Source organism: Lingula anatina, chromosome 4 (assembly GCF_051362555.1).
Source record: "Lingula anatina isolate TDL-2025a chromosome 4, LinAna3.0, whole genome shotgun sequence".
Classification (NCBI taxonomy): domain Eukaryota; kingdom Metazoa; phylum Brachiopoda; class Lingulata; order Lingulida; family Lingulidae; genus Lingula; species Lingula anatina.
Window position 1 is genome coordinate 24418848 of NC_141770.1, and position 12500 is coordinate 24431347.

The 12500-nt window shown below is 41.7% G+C and overlaps 5 non-coding genes and 1 pseudogene across 5 annotated transcripts; all 6 read right to left on the reverse strand.

The window, feature by feature from the left end:
- Positions 1-102: 102 nt before the first annotated feature.
- LOC112041386 (U2 spliceosomal RNA) lies at positions 103-294 on the reverse strand. Its single transcript, XR_002886217.2, has one exon. It is a non-coding gene; the product is annotated as a U2 spliceosomal RNA (small nuclear RNA).
- Positions 295-1777: 1483 nt separating this feature from the next.
- Positions 1778-1969, reverse strand: LOC147762634 (U2 spliceosomal RNA). Its single transcript, XR_015334257.1, has one exon. It is a non-coding gene; the product is annotated as a U2 spliceosomal RNA (small nuclear RNA).
- Positions 1970-2469: 500 nt separating this feature from the next.
- Positions 2470-2661, reverse strand: LOC147762635 (U2 spliceosomal RNA). The gene has a single exon (XR_015334252.1). It is a non-coding gene; the product is annotated as a U2 spliceosomal RNA (small nuclear RNA).
- A 1483-nt stretch (positions 2662-4144) lies between these two features.
- On the reverse strand, positions 4145-4336 carry LOC147762636 (U2 spliceosomal RNA). Its single transcript, XR_015334258.1, has one exon. It is a non-coding gene; the product is annotated as a U2 spliceosomal RNA (small nuclear RNA).
- A 500-nt stretch (positions 4337-4836) lies between these two features.
- On the reverse strand, positions 4837-5028 carry LOC147762637 (U2 spliceosomal RNA). The gene has a single exon (XR_015334253.1). It is a non-coding gene; the product is annotated as a U2 spliceosomal RNA (small nuclear RNA).
- A 1483-nt stretch (positions 5029-6511) lies between these two features.
- On the reverse strand, positions 6512-6692 carry LOC147762638 (U2 spliceosomal RNA; annotated as a pseudogene).
- Positions 6693-12500: the final 5808 nt, after the last annotated feature.

Here is a 12500-nt window from a genome sequence, read left to right on the forward strand (position 1 = left end):
GTATCAAGAAGGGAGAGTTGTTAGTTTATTTTATTTTTAACATGACTTTGTGAGTAGACTGAGGAGAGTTGTTATTTTCTTAAATTTTATGCGACTCCCCGGAGGGAGTGGGCCGATCCTGGAGGTACTGCAATACCAGGCCAACCCGTGGCAGGGGTGGAGCAAGCTCCTGACGCCCCGCCCAGTTCCAAAAATCAGTTTAATATCGAAGTCCCCTGTAGGAGACGTATCAGATATTAAGCTGATAAGAACAGATACTACACTTTGATCTTAGCCAAAAGGCCGAGAAGCGATGCCCACTAACGGCTAGTGAAGTGATGTCGACCTGTAAATCTCAACCGCCTTGATGACTTGGATATCGTGTTTAGTTGTCAACATCGCCAGCTTCGTATATTCGTCTGGTTCGTTAACTGCAGTATTCGACTGCGTCATTGCAATATCGCTTTAGGGCAATGATTTTGATCCCGAAGAAAGTTGTGACGAACTGCATCTTCAGTTCTTAAATCCCCAATTTATCCGATTTCTGCGTGGCACGGGACGTTCGCAAAAGCCCCATTTCGACCCATCGTATGGATCACAGCCGATGCACAGCATTGTTAACGAACACAATTCCAAGTTTGAAGAGAGGTGAAGCCAGTCCGTACCCGCCGAATAACGTTCCGTTGCTGAAAAGCAGGCTTACGTGCATTTCGTGCTTCTCTGACAGCCTATTGGAGCAAACTTGGATGGCGTCACAGACAGATAATGCACGACGTCGTTTCGACATAATAGTGTGATGTGTCAGTGCGTAACTTGGAGACGCTGTTTGTCAATAGGACAGTGCAGAAGATTTCGGAGATGGTTTGCCTTAGTTAAAGCGACTGCGGACTGTGCGCAATTTGGTCGCGTTTGAATTTATCCCTCAGGTGGAGGCATTTTCGAGGAGTTTTTGCTTGCTGCACGCTGCAACATGAATTGCGCATGTCGTATCCAAGCAAATATCTGTGTGAGTATGTCAAGATCGTATCAAGAAGAGAGAGTTGTTAGTTTATTTTATGTTTAACATGACTTTGTGAGTAGACTGAGAAGAGTTGTTATTTTTAAGATTTTATGCGACTCCCCGTAATTGCAATATCGCTTCAGGGCAATAATTTTGATCCCGAAGAAAGTTGTGGCGCACTGCATCTTCAGTGCTTAAATCCCCAATTTATCCGATTTCTGCGTGGCACGGGACGTTCACAAAATTCCCATTTCGACGCAACTTATGGATCACAGCCGATGCACTGCATTGTTAACGAACACAATACCCAGTTTGAATAGAGGCGAAGCCCGTCCGTACCCGCCGGATAACGTTCCGTTGCTGAAAAGCAGGCTTACGTGCATTTCGTGCTTCTCTTTCAGCCTATTGGAGGAAAATTGGATGGCTTCACAGACAGATAATGCACGACGTCGTTTCGACATAATAGTGTGATGTGTCACTGCGTAACTTGGAGACGCTGTTTGTCAATAGGACGGTGCAGAAGATTTCGGAGATGGTTTGCCTTAGTTTAAGCGACAGCGGTCTGTGCGCAATTCGTTCGCGTTTGAATTTATCCCACAGGTGGAGGCATTTTCGAGGAGTTTTTGCTTGCTGTACGCTGCAACATAAATTGCACATGTCGTATCCAAGCAAATATCTGTGTGAGTATGCCAAGATCGTATGAAGAAAGGAGAGTTGTTAGTTTATTTTATGTTTAACATGACTTTGTGAGTAGACTGAGGAGAGTTGTTATTATTTAAATTTTATGCAACTCCCCGGAGGGAGTGGGCCTATCCTGGAGGTACTGCAATACCAGGCCAACCCGTGGCAGGGGTGGAGCAAGCTCCTGACGCCCCGCCCAGTTCCAAAAATCAGTTTAATATCAAAGTCCCCTGTAGGAGACGTATCAGATATTAAGCTGATAAGAACAGATACTACACTTTGATCTTAGCCAAAAGGCCGAGAAGCGATGCCCACTAACGGCTAGTGAAGTGATGTCGACCTGTAAATCTCAACCGCCTTGATGACTTGGATATCGTGCAGGCTTGCGTGCATTTCGTGCTTCTCTGACAGCCTATTGGAGCAAACTTGGATGGCGTCACAGACAGATAATGCACGACGTCGTTTTGACATAATAGTCTGATGTGTCACCGCGTAACTTGGAGACGCTGTTTGTCAATAGGACGGTGCAGAAGATTTCGGAGATGGTTTGCCTTAGTTTAAGCGACTCCGGTCTGTGTGCAGTTCGGTGGCGTTTGAATTTATCCTACAGGTGGAGGCATTTTCGAGGATTTTTTGCTTGCTGCACGATGCAACATAAATTGCGCATGTCGTATCCAAGCAAATATCTGTGAAAGTATGCCTAGATCGTATCAAGAAGGGAGAGTTGTTAGTTTATTTTATGTTTAACATGACTTTGTGAGTAGACTGAGGAGAGTTGTTATTTTCTTAAATTTTATGCGACTCCCCGGAGGGAGTGGGCCGATCCTGGAGGTACTGCAATACCAGGCCAACCCGTGGCAGGGGTGGAGCAAGCTCCTGACGCCCCGCCCAGTTCCAAAAATCAGTTTAATATCGAAGTCCCCTGTAGGAGACGTATCAGATATTAAGCTGATAAGAACAGATACTACACTTTGATCTTAGCCAAAAGGCCGAGAAGCGATGCCCACTAACGGCTAGTGAAGTGATGTCGACCTGTAAATCTCAACCGCCTTGATGACTTGGATATCGTGTTTAGTTGTCAACATCGCCAGCTTCGTATATTCGTCTGGTTCGTTAACTGCAGTATTCGACTGCGTCATTGCAATATCGCTTTAGGGCAATGATTTTGATCCCGAAGAAAGTTGTGACGAACTGCATCTTCAGTTCTTAAATCCCCAATTTATCCGATTTCTGCGTGGCACGGGACGTTCGCAAAAGCCCCATTTCGACCCATCGTATGGATCACAGCCGATGCACAGCATTGTTAACGAACACAATTCCAAGTTTGAAGAGAGGTGAAGCCAGTCCGTACCCGCCGAATAACGTTCCGTTGCTGAAAAGCAGGCTTACGTGCATTTCGTGCTTCTCTGACAGCCTATTGGAGCAAACTTGGATGGCGTCACAGACAGATAATGCACGACGTCGTTTCGACATAATAGTGTGATGTGTCAGTGCGTAACTTGGAGACGCTGTTTGTCAATAGGACAGTGCAGAAGATTTCGGAGATGGTTTGCCTTAGTTTAAGCGACTGCGGACTGTGCGCAATTTGGTCGCGTTTGAATTTATCCCTCAGGTGGAGGCATTTTCGAGGAGTTTTTGCTTGCTGCACGCTGCAACATGAATTGCGCATGTCGTATCCAAGCAAATATCTGTGTGAGTATGCCAAGATCGTATCAAGAAGAGAGAGTTGTTAGTTTATTTTATGTTTAACATGACTTTGTGAGTAGACTGAGAAGAGTTGTTATTTTTAAGATTTTATGCGACTCCCCGTCATTGCAATATCGCTTCAGGGCAATAATTTTGATCCCGAAGAAAGTTGTGGCGCACTGCATCTTCAGTGCTTAAATCCCCAATTTATCCGATTTCTGCGTGGCACGGGACGTTCACAAAATTCCCATTTCGACGCAACTTATGGATCACAGCCGATGCACTGCATTGTTAACGAACACAATACCCAGTTTGAATAGAGGCGAAGCCCGTCCGTACCCGCCGGATAACGTTCCGTTGCTGAAAAGCAGGCTTACGTGCATTTCGTGCTTCTCTGTCAGCCTATTGGAGGAAAATTGGATGGCTTCACAGACAGATAATGCACGACGTCGTTTCGACATAATAGTGTGATGTGTCACTGCGTAACTTGGAGACGCTGTTTGTCAATAGGACGGTGCAGAAGATTTCGGAGATGGTTTGCCTTAGTTTAAGCGACAGCGGTCTGTGCGCAATTCGTTCGCGTTTGAATTTATCCCACAGGTGGAGGCATTTTCGAGGAGTTTTTGCTTGCTGTACGCTGCAACATAAATTGCACATGTCGTATCCAAGCAAATATCTGTGTGAGTATGCCAAGATCGTATGAAGAAAGGAGAGTTGTTAGTTTATTTTATGTTTAACATGACTTTGTGAGTAGACTGAGGAGAGTTGTTATTATTTAAATTTTATGCAACTCCCCGGAGGGAGTGGGCCTATCCTGGAGGTACTGCAATACCAGGCCAACCCGTGGCAGGGGTGGAGCAAGCTCCTGACGCCCCGCCCAGTTCCAAAAATCAGTTTAATATCGAAGTCCCCTGTAGGAGACGTATCAGATATTAAGCTGATAAGAACAGATACTACACTTTGATCTTAGCCAAAAGGCCGAGAAGCGATGCCCACTAACGGCTAGTGAAGTGATGTCGACCTGTAAATCTCAACCGCCTTGATGACTTGGATATCGTGCAGGCTTGCGTGCATTTCGTGCTTCTCTGACAGCCTATTGGAGCAAACTTGGATGGCGTCACAGACAGATAATGCACGACGTCGTTTTGACATAATAGTCTGATGTGTCACCGCGTAACTTGGAGACGCTGTTTGTCAATAGGACGGTGCAGAAGATTTCGGAGATGGTTTGCCTTAGTTTAAGCGACTCCGGTCTGTGTGCAGTTCGGTGGCGTTTGAATTTATCCTACAGGTGGAGGCATTTTCGAGGATTTTTTGCTTGCTGCACGATGCAACATAAATTGCGCATGTCGTATCCAAGCAAATATCTGTGAAAGTATGCCTAGATCGTATCAAGAAGGGAGAGTTGTTAGTTTATTTTATTTTTAACATGACTTTGTGAGTAGACTGAGGAGAGTTGTTATTTTCTTAAATTTTATGCGACTCCCCGGAGGGAGTGGGCCGATCCTGGAGGTACTGCAATACCAGGCCAACCCGTGGCAGGGGTGGAGCAAGCTCCTGACGCCCCGCCCAGTTCCAAAAATCAGTTTAATATCGAAGTCCCCTGTAGGAGACGTATCAGATATTAAGCTGATAAGAACAGATACTACACTTTGATCTTAGCCAAAAGGCCGAGAAGCGATGCCCACTAACGGCTAGTGAAGTGATGTCGACCTGTAAATCTCAACCGCCTTGATGACTTGGATATCGTGTTTAGTTGTCAACATCGCCAGCTTCGTATATTCGTCTGGTTCGTTAACTGCAGTATTCGACTGCGTCATTGCAATATCGCTTTAGGGCAATGATTTTGATCCCGAAGAAAGTTGTGACGAACTGCATCTTCAGTTCTTAAATCCCCAATTTATCCGATTTCTGCGTGGCACGGGACGTTCGCAATAGCCCCATTTCGACCCATCGTATGGATCACAGCCGATGCACAGCATTGTTAACGAACACAATTCCAAGTTTGAAGAGAGGTGAAGCCAGTCCGTACCCGCCGAATAACGTTCCATTGCTGAAAAGCAGGCTTACGTGCATTTCGTGCTTCTCTGACAGCCTATTGGAGCAAACTTGGATGGCGTCACAGACAGATAATGCACGACGTCGTTTCGACATAATAGTGTGATGTGTCAGTGCGTAACTTGGAGACGCTGTTTGTCAATAGGACAGTGCAGAAGATTTCGGAGATGGTTTGCCTTAGTTTAAGCGACTGCGGACTGTGCGCAATTTGGTCGCGTTTGAATTTATCCCTCAGGTGGAGGCATTTTCGAGGAGTTTTTGCTTGCTGCACGCTGCAACATGAATTGCGCATGTCGTATCCAAGCAAATATCTGTGTGAGTATGCCAAGATCGTATCAAGAAGAGAGAGTTGTTAGTTTATTTTATGTTTAACATGACTTTGTGAGTAGACTGAGAAGAGTTGTTATTTTTAAGATTTTATGCGACTCCCCGTCATTGCAATATCGCTTCAGGGCAATAATTTTGATCCCGAAGAAAGTTGTGGCGCACTGCATCTTCAGTGCTTAAATCCCCAATTTATCCGATTTCTGCGTGGCACGGGACGTTCACAAAATTCCCATTTCGACGCAACTTATGGATCACAGCCGATGCACTGCATTGTTAACGAACACAATACCCAGTTTGAATAGAGGCGAAGCCCGTCCGTACCCGCCGGATAACGTTCCGTTGCTGAAAAGCAGGCTTACGTGCATTTCGTGCTTCTCTGTCAGCCTATTGGAGGAAAATTGGATGGCTTCACAGACAGATAATGCACGACGTCGTTTCGACATAATAGTGTGATGTGTCACTGCGTAACTTGGAGACGCTGTTTGTCAATAGGACGGTGCAGAAGATTTCGGAGATGGTTTGCCTTAGTTTAAGCGACAGCGGTCTGTGCGCAATTCGTTCGCGTTTGAATTTATCCCACAGGTGGAGGCATTTTCGAGGAGTTTTTGCTTGCTGTACGCTGCAACATAAATTGCACATGTCGTATCCAAGCAAATATCTGTGTGAGTATGCCAAGATCGTATGAAGAAAGGAGAGTTGTTAGTTTATTTTATGTTTAACATGACTTTGTGAGTAGACTGAGGAGAGTTGTTATTATTTAAATTTTATGCAACTCCCCGGAGGGAGTGGGCCTATCCTGGAGGTACTGCAATACCAGGCCAACCCGTGGCAGGGGTGGAGCAAGCTCCTGACGCCCCGCACAGTTCCAAAAATCAGTTTAATTCAATTCAATTCATTTCTGTACTGGTACATAGATTGTCATGACCTTGTACAATATGATATACAAATGATGATACAATACAGTTAGTGCATTACCATCTTTATATAATGAAGATAAGTACTAGTAAAATCACTCATAGAATATTCTATCTAAGCAATGAGATAAACCTTGGTGTGATTATAAATTTAACATAAACATAGTATAAGCATGTTACACAAAAAGAATATGTTTTTTTAAAAACTTAAAACCACCGTTACATAGCTGTTTACATGGCTGTTCAAAGCCAGTTTGATGACATTGATAATTACGATTAATGACAATTACATAAGACAGATAAGTAAATAAGTTACACAGATATAAATATTGTGCCATGTTCAGTCCCACTGCCGAGTCACTTCTCACAACAGTGGCACCATACACTGACATTTTAAGGGATATGCTAGGAGTTACCAAGCAGAGCAACCACTTCACTTCTTTTCTTGAATGATTTGATTATAAAGTTGGAGAGGGACACTAAAGTATCTTTGTTGGCACTGTTAAATACATGGCATAATTGACTGTCTGGTGACCTTGAATCAGCTTTTAGGGATGAGGTTTTACTGAAAAAGGTGACTCGGTCTGTTTTGTACATTGGGCATTGGAATATAAAATGGTATTCATCCTCAATTACCCCTTGTGTGCACAGGTGACAGATTCTGTCGCACCTTTCAGTTTTTGGCCTGGTGTGCCGCCCAGTTTCGATATGGAGTTTATGGTCACTCAGACGTAGTTTAGCAAGGGTTGACAAGGTGTCGTAATTTGTTATTTTATCAACATAAGTTGCCCTTTCACACTTTTGGTTAAGTATACGGAAGAGAGATAATTTACTGTTGGCTTGAAGTTTGCTGTTGCATATTTGGGTAAAGTGGTCAGTTTGTCTTTGTTTGAAAATTGTGGTGAAGTTTTTTGGAGGTGACTGGCTAAGCCACACATCACCAAGGCCAAATGTGAAAAGGATTTTTCGAATACCCTCAGACCATGACATACAAGCTGGTCTGAGTGTGTGGACTGCGGGTGGGACATAGGGTGTCAGCAACTTGTAACTATTTATCTCTTGTATGTACGCTTGTTTCATTAGTGTAGCATCAGACATTTGAATAATTTTACACCATAGTTTGACAGATGCAAACTGTATTTTGGTATAGAGGGGAAGGCGGCCAAGTTCAGTGTATACACCATAGTTTGATACGTTTTGATGGAGGCCAAGGATTTGTTTGCAAAATTTTAAGTGCAACTTTTCTGTAGGGCAGTTATCCGTTGACACCGAGTAGCCCCATATCTCTGAGCAATATGTAAGGATTGGGGAAATGAGGGTATCAAATAATTTCTCTTTTAAGGATGTGTTAACATTACTCTGAAGTGGAAGAGACTTGGACAGACTGAAGAATGCCTTTGTAGCACGTTGTAGGAGATTATTTTTGGTTTCTGTAAAGCTTCCTGATTGATTTAGAAGGAGACCTAGATACATGTATTTGTTGACCTCTTGGATTGGTTTTCCATACAGAAAAAATTTTTCACTGTGAGCTTTTGATTTTGAGTTGAAAATAACTATTTTAGTTTTGGTGACATTTACAGTCAGTCTCCACTTGTTACAGAAATTTTCTACTATTTCCAAACTTTGCCTTAGCCCATTGGGGGTCTTGGACATAAGGATGAGGTCATCAGCATAGAGTAAACCTTGTATTGGTATTCCATTTATATCTGGACTTGCAGCACTTTCGCCATCAATTGATCTTAGAAGGTCATCAATAAAAATATTAAAAAGAAACGGGCTCAATGTGTCACCTTGTTTTACACCTAGTGTTGTATTAAAGGCCGGGGATATACCACTACTTGTCTTAACACATGCTTGGGAGTTTTCATACATGCTTTTAATGTTTTTGTACATAAGTCCTCTTATTCCTAGAGTACTTAGTTTGAATAGTAGTCCGTTCCTCCAAACACTATCGAATGCTTTTGAAAAGTCAATGAAACATGTGTATAATTTTTTCTTTCCTTTCATAAATTTTGTAATAATGGACTTAAATATAAAGATATTATCTGAAGTACCATGACCATGTTTAAACCCAGTTTGATGAGGTAGGGGTACCCCTTGTTGGGATGCGTGTGCTTGAATTCTGTTTAACAGGACCGAGTTGTATAGCTTTCCGAGGCAGCTTGTAATAGATATTCCCCTGTAGTTGTTAACATTTGATTCATCACCAGATTTGTGGATAGGGACTATATATGCCTTGTTCCATATTGATGGGTACTTAGCACTTTTGTATATGATATTGAACAATTTTACAATTACATCTTTAAGATAATCCTTCCCTGATTTTATCATTTCGTTGGTTACCTTGTCTTCCCCTGTTGATTTGCCGTTTTTCAATTTTTTTATATTGCTCATGATCTCATCAGCACTAATGTCATGGTCAAGTGCAGTTCTGTCTGGAGAATTCATTTCACTTTGCCTTAGTTTATTTTCTATTTTAAGCTTGAAGTCTTTATCAAAGTTGTGTTTACTTGATTCAGTTTCCTCACAAAGACTTTTAAAATACTCATAAAATTCACTTGGTTCAATAAATTCAGTTTGTGTAGACTCCATATTTAAATCTTTAACCGCTTTCCAGAAACATTTGGGATTTGCATTTTCCATGGATTGCAACTTTTGAAGTAGGCCTTTTTTATATTCTTTTTTTGCTTTCTTACATCCTCTCTTATAACGATTGAATGTTTGGTAGTATGATGCATTGACTGAATTGTCAAAGGGTTTCTTGCTCCTAAGTTTTGCTAAGTTTTTTAAGTGGGACCTCAGAGATTTTAAGTCATTGCTGTACCATGTTGCCCTTTTCTTGTTTTTTCGAGGGTGGACTGAGGTGTATTTTCTTGATTTAAGAGCCTTTTCAGCTGCAGTTGTGAATATTTCATTTACTAAGGGTAATGCCTCTTCAGGGGAGAGAGCTTGTGACATAAAGTAATCAACCTTTTGTTTTGTTTCCATGTTACCCAGGGCCTCAACAAATTTAATATGAGAATTATTTTCCCAAATGAATTTAGTTGGCTTTGGTATCAGCTGAATTGATTTTGTATGTTTGTTGTAAGTAGTTTTGCAGTACAGTTTAAGTTCAAGTAGGGCGTGGTCAGAAAATATTGACAGATCATTGACGTGAAAGTATGGGATGGTGCTGTACAAAGTGGCACTACAGATGACATAATCAACAACGCTGTTACCAGCTGGTTGATAACAAGTATATTTGCCAAGTAGATCACCTAGTTTACGGCCATTTAAGATTCTTAAATTGCAATCTTTGCATAACTCTAGCAGCTTTCCACCAAATGCATTGGATTTTTGGGAGTCCATTGAGTTTCTAGGAGGGGGTGGGTTGTATGCATCACTGAGATAATGGGCCCCAGAAATTAAGGTTAAGTCTGTGCTGTCATCTGTGATAAAGTCTGAGTTAACTTTCGTTCTGGCATTGAAATCCCCTTGGATAATTATATCACAGTTAGCTGACACAGTTGTAAGTTCAGCTTTAAGTTTATCATATGGGTCTGCATTTTCATTGATCACAGAGTTGGGGGGACTTATGTAGACTGTGACAAGGATGACATCACGCCTAAACCCAAAGTAGAATTTGCTCAATTTTAGAATCAGAATATCTTCACACTTGCTTTCTAACTTGGTAACTCCAGCAGTCACTGATTTTCTAAACAAATGCTACAATCCCACCTGAGTTTCTCTTGGCTCTCTTTGATTTTTTTCTACAACTACTGTATGATACAAAGCCTGGAATTTCTATCTTGCTATCATTATCAGACCAGGTCTCCACTAAAGCTAATATATCAAAACTAGAAATTTTCCTCACTAGTTCAGCATCTTCCAGCTTACAGCCTACTCCATGGATGTTCCATGAGCCAACTTTGATGCTATCCGAATGTACTTTTTTCATTATATAAAAACTGATATTAATGAACAAGGCGGTGGATCCTTGCTGACATCACTTAATTTGGAATTAAACTTAAAAAAAAATTTTTTTTTTTTAAACACTGATAGTAATGGTGCACATATGCATGAATGTAAAGATTACCTACAACAACTTAAACAATTTCAGATTTGAACAACTTACATTTTTACAGTAATAATTGGTTAAAACATTTTGTACTTACTGAGTTGGTTGGACTTGATAAGAATATGGCATGGACATTTGGAGTACTTATTATACACATTACTTATCCTTAATACTTTTCCAGTTCTTTGTTTATCATGTTTACATATGCTCATTTAATCCCAGGAGCGAGTGTCAAAATGAGTGCCTGAGAAGATTTGCTGTCTGCTATATGGCCAATGTCTCTCATCCCTGTCATGTTGTGGCTGCCTGCCATGGATGTATAGCTGTGGTTCTCTTCTGCGTATGTATCCCCATGAAATATTGGTTTTCCCCCACTTTCTATGTTGATGATGTGACTTTGGGGAGAGTAAGTGTCCAGAGTCTCCATATGTCTGACGGCGGTAAGTGTCTTGGGTATGATTAACAGGTTTGACATCTCTGCGGGTGTGTATGATGACGGGGATGTTCTGCCCCTTTGCTGTGTTGCAGTCATTGTCTTCATGGAAAGGAGGAATTCCAGATCTGTGCACACCTAGTGAGTGTTTGGTATGAAGTAGTAGACGAGGGAGTCCATGTCTATCATTTAGGTGTACATTGTCATGAAACATCCTTTTGTTCACTTTTCCAGAGTTATAACAGACAACTGGGTCATTATTTTGAAATTTCAGTTTTTGTTTCTCACACACTTTCTCAATTGACCTGTTGACATTGTTTATTTCATAGTAACTCTTGTCTTGCCGTGGAAGAATACTTGACATGATGATTGAAGCCTTTGTAAACTTCTTCTTAGCTGTAGATGCTAGTTTATCATATGCTATCCCTGGTGTCATTGTGCCATCTGCAAAGTATTTCAGATCATTAGTCCCTGTATGTAGCACAACACTGTCAAAGTCTGTTTTATCACATTCTTGGATAGCTTTTATCATTTCTTCTACCCCACCACGTACATACTGCTGCTCTACAAGCATACTTTTTGTGCGGGTCTCGTGCATCCTACTAAATATTGAGTCTGACAGTATCAGGGAGTGTTTTTGGGAAGTAACTTTTCCAGTAGATTTCCACATACTAGTACTTGTCCCCTGTAGGGCTTGGCTTTCAGTGTTGGTAGTCTTAACCATATCTGCATAAGTCTTGTTTTTGGGGAAGTCATCTGTAATCATACTGTTTGTATGATTTTGTGAGAGTTGGTGTGAGTTTGAGTGTGTTTCATCAAGTTCTTTCTTTTCAATTCTTTCTGCATTCTCTTTTACAATTTTCTTCATTTCATTCAGCTCTGTTTGCAGCAGGTTACTCTGAAGGGTGAGATTGTTTATCTTCTCTGTTTGTTGCTTGACAGTATCTCTCAGATTGTTTATCTTTTCTGCCTGTTGCTTGATAGTATCTCTCATTTCTTTGTTCTCAGTACTATGTCTCTCATTGTTTGTCTGTAAGACTTTAATGAGTTCTGTCTGGCTGGCCTCCAAATTGACAAGGGCATTGTTTATGGAAGTAAAGTTCTCAGTCCAATTATCTGACCATCTCTGCTTGACTGATTCAGCCTTAAGCAAGAATGTCTGCTTTGGTGTAGTTGTTGCCGCAGGTGTGCTTTTACTTGGTGGTTTGATGGGGGTACTCAAGGCCCTTTCTGTCCCTTCATGTTCATGCCTGGGTTTAGTAATTTTCTCTTCATAGAGCTCTTTCACACTTGTTTCACCTTGTGTTTTAGCACGTGTTTCCTCATCCTCTTGGGCTTCTCCATTTTCTCCACTTGTGTCAAGAG